The sequence below is a fragment of the Silene latifolia genome, chromosome 6 (genome assembly GCF_048544455.1).
Source record: "Silene latifolia isolate original U9 population chromosome 6, ASM4854445v1, whole genome shotgun sequence".
In the NCBI taxonomy this organism is placed as follows: Eukaryota; Viridiplantae; Streptophyta; class Magnoliopsida; order Caryophyllales; family Caryophyllaceae; genus Silene; species Silene latifolia.
The window spans coordinates 91,082,656-91,092,963 of record NC_133531.1 but is presented as its reverse complement, the minus strand read 5'-3'; the positions used below and the strand labels follow the sequence as shown (position 1 = coordinate 91,092,963).

Below are 10,308 nucleotides of genomic sequence, written 5' to 3'. Positions count from 1 at the left end.
AAACAGTGCCAACAACAATAGGACGAACACCACCACCCGGTTTAACAAGCAGCGTGAGCGGGGCGCTGACAATGTACTCACCAAGAGCTATAGGACACCTGCCCTCAAGAAAATATTAACCGCCCTAGTAATAAAAGCGATCAAATCATCAGAGATAGTCATAGCAGCGCCACTCAAATTATTATTATTATTATTATTATTATTATTATTATTATTATTATTATTATTATTATTATTATTATTATTATTATTATTATTATTATTATTATTATTATTATTATTATTATTATTATTATTATTATTATTATTATTATTATTATTATTATTATTATTATTATTATTATTATTATAAGATGCGCGCAGCTTTCATTAAAATAAAAATAAAAGTTTACATGAAATTGGTGGGGAGCCGAGAGACAATCTGGGCTCCCACACCCTTAGCAATAGCAAAGCTAAGTCTAGTAAAAATGTAAGCGGCCACTCGAGCCCCCGCATCCTGAGATACCGAGAATTTCTGGATCCGCTTGAGCAAGGCAACAACATCCGAACCCAGCTCCCCAAGAGAAGAGAAAGAGAAAGGAAGGAAACCATAACCCGCCACTGCGCACAAATCCCCATACTTAGCACACTTTCGCTGAGCAGCATCAGCGACAACCCGGCCAGGCACAAAATCCGTCATCCCAGTCTGAGTCAAAGGAGAAGAACCTGTCAAGTCAACGTTTTGGATCATATGAGAATGGCACACGCGTGAGAACGGTGAGAACGCGCGTCAGTCGTTGGAGCTTGTCTGACGCGGCTAATCTAAGGGCCTATAACGCGCGCTCGTTTACCAAAACTTGAGGGCTTTGTCTTTCTTTTTCCCTGAAATTTACCTCGCGCTTCTTCGTTAAGCTTTCAACCATGGATTCCGACCTTCTTTGTTAAGCTTTCAACTATTTCTCTCTCCTTATTCTCTGTAGAGTTGCATTTTCGTCTTTCTATTGGATTTTCTCTTACCTATTTCGTCATGAAGGTATATACTGTTTAGCTTCAAGCTTTTTTCGATTTCGTCGTTAATTTATGTAACTCTACTGTAACCTAAATTAATGTTTCTTATGTTCATTTTGCCGGATTATTCATTTATTGATGAATTTTGAGTTCAGTATTGTTGTTAAAATCGAAATTTGCGTTTTCATTTGCATGCTATCGGAATTTGTATTTGTCGCATTGTTTGTTGATTTTGTAACTTGCTTATACATTTCAATTTGTTTGTAGTTTTTTAGTTTGATCTAATTTGTGCTTTTTTGGATTTTTGTTGAATTTTAAGTACTTTTAACGTAAGTAGCATCAATTTAAGACCACATGCAAAAGGTCATAATTGCGTGCACATTATTGTTGTAGATCATGCACATTTCAATAAAACTGATAGGACATTTCTTCGTGAAACGTGTACAACACAACACAACTGATTAATATTACATGCAAAACTACTTTCAGTTATTGAAGCGCAAAGGCGATCCCGAACTGTTACACGCGCCGTATTTCTCCGAGGTTGAACAACCTCAGTCCTACTGTTGATGATCCTACTCCAACGTTCTCTCGTATTACCACCCGGATGTCACCTAAAAGTTTTGTTGATGTCCTTCGACACCTTGATTACAATCAATGGTGTGCTCTGGAAGAGATTGGTTTTTATTCATTGTTTTGGCTAAGGGTTACAAGGCTTCCTTTACGCCTTGGTTATTGGTTAATTGAGAACTACAACCCGTATTCGGATTTCATCATTCTACCTGATAAACAGCGCTTTCGTGTTTCTGCTTCTTGTATTCATGATGCTGTTGGCCTCCCAATTGGAGGAAAACCTGTTTTACTTTCATGCTGTAGTGACGAAGATGCAGAATGTGATGCATTTTACGCGCATTGGAAAGCTCAATTTCATGTTGATGGTCAAGTGGATATCAAGACCCTTGCAGAGCATATTATTTGTCATGATGATTACAGTGATCAATTTAAGAATAATTTTGTGGTGCTTGCTGTGTCTTTGTTAATGCGCAACAATCAGAAGCCGTTCGTCAATCACCATGTACTAAAATCGCTGAGGAATGTGTCTGCCATTGGTCAGCTTGATTGGTGTCAATTTGTCATGGAGAGTTTTTGGTATAACACAAAGGATTGGGTCAAGAAGAGGAAGAAGAATCACTTTGGTGGACCTCTCCTATTTCTAATGGTACAAATATAACAACCCGACCCACCACGGTCGTAACACAACCCAATAAGATGGGATACGTACCTTTGGGCCCATTACTTGTCCTCACTTAAGCCCAAAAGCAAAAGGCCTTATTACTAAGTGGTGGGTGGAATCCCTTATAAACATATATTCCACGATGTGGGACAACCTTACTCTCAATAACTGGGGTGTTACAATCTCCCCCACTTAAAGAATACAACGTCCGCGTTGTGCCTCCAACTTGACCGCAGCCAAGCCCAGAGTCCTCCCCCGCTAGGTGTGTGACCCGGGTACTCCCGACCACGGGCTCACCACACGGTCGCAGGGTCGCTCTGATACCATTTATAACAACCCGACCCACCACGGTCGTAACACAACCCAATAAGATGGGATACGTACCTTTGGGCCCATTACTTGTCCTCACTTAAGCCCAAAAGCACAAGGCCTTGTTACTAAGTGGTGGGTGGAGTCCCTTATAAACATATATTCCCCGATGTGGGACAACCTTACTCTCAATAACTGGGGTGTTACAACAAATCTTCTGGGTTACATTTATTGTTAGTTATTATGGTTTTAAAACCTGCCATTTTTCAGTCATAATCCTGTTTTTACTTGCAGCTTGTTTATGTTGACCGTGTTGTCCATGAAAAACGATTCGTAGAAAGAGATTACTATACTCTTTTGAATTGGACATCTGCTGCACTTTTCTCAAGGGAAAAGCAGGAGATGGAAGCTGGTCAGTTTGGTCTTGGTCGTGTAAAAGGTCGATTGATGGAAAGAATTCGATTTTCTAAACCATGCAGACAAGTGGTTGAAAAAGTGCGGAGAGTGTCGAGGGATGTTAGTACTGATACAAAATCTCCAATTTCGTACTCGTCTCCGGAGGTATATCCATTGATTCTTGAAGTATTCACTTTGAAATATTTTCTTTGTACCTTCATAGTACTAAAGATGTACCTTCATAGTACTAAATATGTACCTTCATACCGTGCCTTGTCCGGGAGTTTGCAGATGACTACACTGCTTCAGCAAAGAGAGTCATGGAAGATATGGTTGTGTTAGATGAGAAATACGCGGTTGGTTTGCAATGTTTCCCAGGTGAAGAATGTGTCAAAATGTGCCCATTCAAAGAATCGAATTTGTATATTTGACATATGGTGGTGGTACAAAGATGTGTCGTGTGCACCGTTGTGGGAATCCAAAGACACTAGATGAGGATGAACAGTTTATTGCTTTGTAGCAAATGCGGTGAAAGCGTACAAATTGAAACTTGCCCGTGCTAAACACAGAGAACAATGTGATGGCTAAGTGGAGAAATTCATTTGTACCTGTCACTGGTGAATTTTCGTTCGATTTAGGGTTGGAGAAAGACTTTGCTGAGAGTGAGGCAAGGTTAGCCGCAGCTAAAGGGGTTAAACGGGATCGCCCTGTCACTGGTGAATCTTCTTCAGCTACCAAAAAGGTTCATTTCATGGCAAGTCCTTCTTATATACCTCTATCCAGCAACAAGCAACAGTCATCTCGTTTTGATCCGCTGTTTTCTGCTATCCAATATGACACCAATGTGTTAACACCTCTTACTGCGGTGCACCTTCAAGTGGCTGATTATGTTTTCAGAGACCGGGGCACTAACAATCGTCGTTCCAGGTAATCTAAAATGTGTACTTGCTAAATTACCATTTTGTGTATGTCTTTTTCAGTGTTTCACACCTGACAAGTAATTTGTTATATTTTTTGCTCTAGTGAGCACTTATATTCGTACAAGACTTATTTTGCAACGCGAATGCATTTGTGGTCATTAAAGCCGTCTGAACATGTTTCGAGTGTTGTAATTGATTGCTGGTCATTCTATTTGAATTGTAAAGAGGAAGAAAATAATCTTGGTACTCCGAAGCGGTTCTTTTTTACCACGCTTGTGCATGTAAGTACATTTACATACACTCTTAAATGTTGTGTGTAATATGTATTTTGAAATATTGTACTTCCCTCTTTCGTTATTTTCCATGCAGTCTGTATTAGCGAAACCCAGCCCAGGTTTAAGTGATGAAAAAATTTATGAATTATTCGAGGCTCGTGTAAAAATGGAGTTGCAGCTTTTCCCGGGAATAGACATAACTTCAATCGCACTCGTAAGTTGTTATTGTTTGCTTGAAATACTTTGCAATTTTCTTTGCCATTGTTGTATTGCATTTTTAAAAAATTGAGCCATACTATTATCGCATAAGTCCTTTCTTTTTTTGATTAATTCCAACTACTAAACTCATTTGAACCTCAACTTGTATATACCCATTTTATATTAAAAAAGTTCAGATTAGGCCAAATTAGGCCATTTAACACAATGTTAATGCTATAATTTCTCAATGTACTTTCTAAACGTACTAAATGTACTTTTTAAACATTTACAATGTTAATGTTGTAATTTCTCAATGTGGGGAATATCTAATATGCATGAGCAGTTGCAACTATATGCACACGTTGGGAACATAAACCATGAGTCATACTATCATTCCATGTCTGCATTCTGCTTTTGTTTTATTTCAACTGCTTGAGTCAAAAGGAATTTTCTTTGCATTTGTATTAAATAAGGTCACTTTATATTGCAATGCACTGTTCTCATTTTTTACATGTGCCTTATGATTAGTTAAAATGTACCCTTCGAAGAGTTTGACTGTACTTATGGTTGTACGCCATTTGTTTTGTAATTTCAGTTTTTTTTCCCAATTGTACACGAGAAACAATTTTTCTTATACGTGGTTGACCTGGTGAGGAAGCGTTTCGTCATTCTTGACATCTCACTCTCAGATGAAGACGCCATCAAGAAATATGGTGTATCTCCACTGTTAATAGTATGTTTGAATTTGACACATTTTTGTTGTTCTATTGAATTTTGACTATTAGTCACGCTTAACACTGGTTTAAAATGTTTTGTCATAGATTGATGCTCTTGGAAGGTTTTTGGGTGAGAACCCAAAAACTTCCGACTCTAGCAACGTTGTGTTGGCTATGGATCCCATTGTTGCAAAACTTAGTTGGAGAAATAACTACAATGTTGATGACTGTGGTATATACACAATGAGACACATGGAAACATTTATGCGATTAATCTCTTGGAAATGTGGCCTGATGAAAAATGATGTGAGTGTTGGTTCTTATTTTAAATTAATTCATGTTCATTGTGTTTTGCCTATCTTGTTAATTGTTGGCTTCTGTTTTGCAGCGGAGCGTGCTTAAAGTGTTACGATACAAATATCTATGCACATTACTTATGTTCGACCACAACGATTGCCATGAAACTGTCGCCGATCATGCGAAAAAAGGGTCATTTCTCTAAAGCTATTGATTACATTTAATGTTCAAATATTATCTACGCAGTACGTTAGAATTTGTCTGATGACATCTCTGTTCATGTAGTATGATGTTTTAAATTCTGGTGTACGTTAGTATGTGTAATGATTTGTAATTGCATAAGCAAAATGTTGAATTTGTGAACCAATGTTTTGTTGCACTTAATTAAAGTACTTTTTTGTCTATTTTTGGTGTGCTATTTACTTGAACGTTGTTTTCTCCTTGAATAGCGACTTATGATGTACTGAATTAGCAAAATAATATAATGTACATTTTAGGTCTGCTTTTAAATCTCTTTTGTAAAACAGTACATGCACATTATGAACATACATAATGGACATTTGAATTAAATTGAAAGCACATTTATTTCTATTATACATTGAAAACAGGAAAATAGGTCTAAAATCACGTCAAAGATCTATCTATAGCGACATCATAATCTAAGTATATGAATGAACTTTTGAAGTTTTCTATCTTATTAAACGATCACATGCATTACAATTTAATTAATGTTTCATGTTCTTTTTAAAATAATTTAATGTACCTTTAAATATAATATAATGTACATTTTCCAAACAGTGCTTAATGATATTTTACTTGCATCTAATTATCAGAACATGCACATTATGAATATAGATAATGGACATTTTAATTAAACTGTTTACATAAATTACATAATATATACAGTGTAAACAGGAAAACCTGTTTAATAAACTGTCAAAGATCTATTTTTAATCCCTTCCCAAAAAATGGGTTTACTCGCCCCTTGTTGGGTGTCTTTTGGTCTTGCGGCTATACAAACCACACATAAGGGAAAGGGTTTAGAGTTGGATTAGGTGGATTCGCGGTAGCGGTCTGCCTAATGCAACCCTTAATGCTTTCCCGTCCCATTTTAGGATACCTGACCCCCTAGATTTAATCCCGTCCCCAAAAAGGGTTCAGTCGCCCCCTCTAGGGTGTCTTTTGGTCTTGCGGCCGTTCATAATCCAACCGTAAACCCTTTCCCATGCCGTTTTAGGATACTTGGCCCCCCTAGTTTTAATCCCGTCCCTAACAAGTGTTCACTTGCCCCCTCTAGGGTGTCTTTCGATCTTGTGGTCGTTCGTAATCCAACAACTTGAGATAATTTGTACATTATGAATGTCGAAAAAGTACATTTAGAACTTTTAGAAAATACATTGACAAATTATAACATTACCATTGTGTTAAATGGCCATATATCCTAATTTGACCTAATCTGAAGTTTTTAAGTATAAAATGGGTATATAAAAGTAGAGGTTCAAATGGTTCTAGCAGTTGGAATAAACAAAAAAAGAAAAAAAAAAGAATGGACTTATGGAATTATAGTATGACCCAATTTTTTTAAAAAAACCGCAGCTTTAAACTTCTTCTCTTTAATATTTTACTACTTTTTGATAAACCTGTCAATTAAATTGTACCTGCACGTTTTCTCATTCTCAGATCGTTCACTTACTCTTATCGCTCTCTATCGGAATGAAGGTTATACTCTTTGCCTTTAATTATTTGCTAAAAACAATCTGTTTTACTTTTCATCCGCTTCAATTTTACATAGTTTCCTTAGCTATTAATGTTCGAAGATGTTCATTATAAATCAGTCCTAATATTATTTCTCAGGTGCATCAATATGTCGGAATTTATACGCATTGTTTCCTAATGATTTTGATGTACTTTGCTATGGCTTAATATTTTTAAATGTTTAGGATGTATTTTCTTCATGTACTTTTTTAATGTTTAGCATTTACTTTCTGGATACGTGTCCTTCATATCAATATGTCGGAATTTATACGAATTGTTTGCTAATGATTTTGATGTAGTTTGTTAATGTTTAGCATTTACTTTCTGGATACTTGTGCTTCATATTAATATGTCGGAATTTGTACGCATTATTTCCTAATAATTTTGATGTTCTTTGCTATGGCTTAATATTTAGGATGTATTTTCTTCATGTACTTTCTTAATGTTTAGCATGTCCTTTCTGATATCTGTATTTTTAATGGCTTTATGTTTCTGTTTTATATGTTTTTTTTTTCCTTTTTATTTTTTTTAAAAAAAAACATTTAAAACTGAAGAACACAGATGTCATTATAGTTGTGCAAATCAGTCCTAAATCACCTACTGTTTGTCAACCTCCATCAAGATTCACCACAGACTTTTCTTCTGCTGAGATAATTGAAGTTCCTGACAGTCCTACAATAGGAGTAGTACATCATCCTAGCATTTGTCATACTTTACAAAGTTGACAAAAAATATTCTTCTGTTGCGATAATTGATATTCCCAACAGCCCTACAATAGAAGAGATTGTTAATCGTCCTAGAGTTCGCCGCACTTCGTGTAGCATCTTAAAAAACTCCTCTTATCCTTTGTTGATTGATGTTCCTGACAGCCCCATTGAAGATGGGATTGTTGATCCATCTTGTAACTGGCCACGCATTAAACAGACTGTGAGGGACAAACATGACATTGTTAGGGCTACCTTAGGAACAAGTCATGCGTATGCCACCGATAGAAATTCTTGCTCATTTAACTAAAACACCTATTCAAACGTCATATCAAACAGACCATGTTTTCAACAAACAACCCACTTCTGCTAGCAAACACATAGCGTCTCTTCGTAAAGTGAGAAAATTAATTGCTGAGAGGAATAAGGATGCGCCTACAAACGCTGCTGTGTCATTCAGTTTAGATGTGTTCCCAGAAGATGAGGACTCTTCTGTTTATGCAGCACCAGAGCGGGGTAAAAAAAGAAAGAAATTGTCTGCTGATCGGCCACCTTTATATCCGAAAACAGGGAATCAATATCATTTTAGTAAGAGTCCTTCCTGTGAACCTCTCCCTGATGCTATTGACGACACGAATCCCTTCATACCTTTGACATCAATGCAATATCAGATTTCAATTATGTGCTCACTGGCCAGGGCTCTGTGGATAACAGTTGGTAATTACATACAGAAGATTTAATATTTTATATTTATTTACATAGTTCATCTTTACATATCTGCTGCTAATCATAATGTTATTACTGTTTTTTGTGCAGTAATACGTTATTTGAGTTCAAAAATAATGTCCTTGGTTGGGATCAACTGTTGTCATTAAAACCGTATCACTATATCTCAAACTTTGTCATAGATTCTTGGTCGGCATATCTAAATTACAAAGAAAAGGATGGGAGTCCAACCAATCCCACACGATTCTTTTTTAGTACACTTACATATGTAAGTTTGGTCATTGTTTTCATGTATTTCAGTTTTCTATTTACAACATTTTCACATTACTAAAATTTTATCTTCATTGTGCAGTTGTTATTAATGAAGAACACAGGTGCTTCTATTGATGATCATCGTTACAAACCTTTCAAGCGTCGCATCGAAGTAGAATTAAATGAGTTTGAGTGGATTGATCTTCCATCCATTGAACTAGTCAGTCCCTCACTTCATTTAGTAATTGAAATTAAATTCAGTATTACTGTAGTAGTGTATTTGAATAGAAGTCAGTGAATGTACTGTTAAAGTTTTCAAAATGTGTTATTACTTAACATGAAATTAACCTTTACCTGTCAGTGACCTTACAATTGTTTCTTTCCCTGATGCTAGTTCTTTTTCCCTATTGCACTTGAGAATCATTTTGTGTTGTACGTTTTCGACCTGCCAAGGAAATGTCTCATTATTCTTAACAATCGCATTAGAAGGGGGAGTGTCTTAGAAGAGTATGGTGATAGTGTACTTGAACTGGTAAATTTACATTCTCCTCAACTATGAATTATTATCGTTCACTTGCATTGGTAAATTCATGTATATTATGGTTCATCTCGTCTAATTTTTAATATTGTGTTAGAGGGTGATGCTTTTGCACGGTTTTTGGGTGAAAATCAATCAACTATGGAGAAAAGTAATATAGTAATGGGCATGGATCCTACAATAGCAATGCTTTCATGGAGAAATAACAGAAATATTTTTTACTGTGGTATTTACACCATGAGGCACATGGAAACATTTATGGGAATAGCCACTTGGGACTGTGGACTGTCCAAAATTGATGTGAGTTTTACATTTTAATTGTAACTTATTTAGAACAAATCAATGTTATTTTGTTGGTTATTAAATTCTAATTTCATGTTTTTTTTTTGCAGATGAGATCGTTGACAATGCTGAGATTCAAGTATCTATGCACGCTACTAACATTTGAGGACAACAAACATCGTAACAGCATTATTAGACATGCATTAGCTTGTAACGACATTCACAAATAGTTCCTGAATATGATTTATTAGTTTTCTTTTGTGCTGTCGACATATCTGGCGTTAGTTAATGTCTATTGGGTTTGCTGTATTGATAATGTACTTTTGATCTTTGGCGTATGTACATCAAAGTTGTACTGGATGTGCATTCACCCAAGCTACTTGTTATAATGTACATTCTATAATGATCAGTTGTCCATTTTAAGGAAAACAAATGTTCACCAAAATTAATGATGTTCTTGCTTTAATACGAGAATGTTCATTTTAAGGAAAACAAATTTACATCCTGTGTAACTTTCTTGCTTTAGGATCTCACAATTGATACAATTAATTTATATCGTGCGTGGTCATTTTAATACGAGAATGTTCATTTTAAGGAAAACAAAAAAATATACTCCGTATACACTAATAGCAATATTCGAAATTGAGTAAATATGTACAATTAGTACATAGTATTTTAATTTAACTATTACTTCTATATCATATGTTGCACACAATTTT

General features: G+C 35.7%; 1 long non-coding RNA gene across 1 annotated transcript; it reads left to right on the top strand.

Annotated features, from left to right (window-relative positions):
• Positions 1 to 4,033: 4,033 nt before the first annotated feature.
• On the top strand, positions 4,034 to 5,011 carry LOC141658843 (uncharacterized). The gene is made up of 3 exons (XR_012549470.1): positions 4,034 to 4,127; positions 4,216 to 4,335; positions 4,915 to 5,011. It is a non-coding gene; the product is annotated as an uncharacterized LOC141658843 (long non-coding RNA).
• Positions 5,012 to 10,308: the final 5,297 nt, after the last annotated feature.